Here is a 1,509-nt window from a genome sequence, read left to right as displayed (position 1 = left end):
TGCCTGGAGATCAGTTTCAAATCCATTTCTTCTATTGCTCTTCAGAGATCTTCCTCATGCCCAGGATAACCCCAACCTTAACTGTTAAAGCGGGTAAGCCTACAGCAAGGCACACCAGGCAACCACTCTGCNGAGGGAACCACCATGTGAAACCAACTTGCTCACTGGGTCCCTTTACTGAGGACTGCTCCTTCTGCACACTGGAGGGCAGCATCGCTCCACATACACTACTCAGTACACTCAGACATCTTACCTCAGGGTGAAAGAATATTTCTGGTCCCAGGAACCTTTCATAACCAACATCTATAATGAACTTCTTCNGGTTGATGGCATTGATCCCTGTGTACTGTTTGATCCACTTCNGAGGATCTACGTCATACTTAGCAAATTCTCTGACGATATCAGGGCAAATGTAACTAACATTACTTCTCCTGTATGTACACAAAAAGACATGGCCAAAGCATTGATAAGTACCCGCACCTCTGCCCTCTGACAAATACACAGGAACCCACATCTTACAGACACCTCTGAACTCATCTTTGCCTACACTGTAACTTTGTGTGATTGAACCATCAAGCATGTGTCCTGCTGTCTTTCAGCTTAAGCATGACTACACTTGAGTAGGTGAGTCTGTTTTCTCTGCAATGGTTACACATCACTACCATGTTCTCCCTAATTCTGTTGCCATATTGTCTGAAATAATATCTATCTATAAAACATNAGCTCCTTGTCTCCACCCAGGCTTTGCTTGCCCCCTCAGGCTCCCTGTCAGGTGCCAGCCTCACTACTGTCCATGAGACCAGCAAGCTAAGCTTGGCCCAGAAGCCAACTGCATGAAAGAGAGAGAGAGAGAGAGAGAGAGAGAGAGAGAGAGAGAGAGAGAGAGAGAGAGAGAGTATGCACATGCATGCATGCCTAAGGGAATGCTGGCTGTCCTCCTGTTAAATGTCTGCTTGATCCCCTGACCTTGCTGGTTAGGTATTCTAAGTCACTTGATCAACACTGGAGATACACAGTCGATGAAACACTTAGATCACTCTCAGAGGCCATCTAGCTCAGAGTCAGACACTAGGTGACTGAAATAAGCAAACATCAGTTGGCAGCTACTGTAGAATAAGAACAGAATCAGGCGAGAGCACTGGGGTTGCCAAGAGATGGCTCCCACTGAGGAAAAGGAAACAAAGGCTGAGGGGAAACCTTGGAAATATTTTAGTCTACAAAGAAGTCTGAGGACATCTTTTCAAACCTCTCCCCACCATGGAAGGGCCAGCTTTTCCCTTTTGCTTGAGGACTTTGAGTCTCCCCAGTGCTGGGAAGCCCAAGCCCACGAGGNAGGGACAGGTGGCATTTTTTTCTGTAGGAGCCAGCCCTCTACCTGTCCCATCCCAAAAGGATTGTTCTCAACTAGCATCAGCCAAAATTCAGAAATCTTGTCCCCTGCCTCTTTGAATTTAACCAACCTCCAGAGATGCTTGGCTGAGAGGAAACAGCAGGAGAGTTACCCCTCTA

Source organism: Mus caroli, chromosome 5 (assembly GCF_900094665.2).
Source record: "Mus caroli chromosome 5, CAROLI_EIJ_v1.1, whole genome shotgun sequence".
Classification (NCBI taxonomy): domain Eukaryota; kingdom Metazoa; phylum Chordata; class Mammalia; order Rodentia; family Muridae; genus Mus; species Mus caroli.
Note: the sequence above shows the minus strand (reverse complement) of the source record.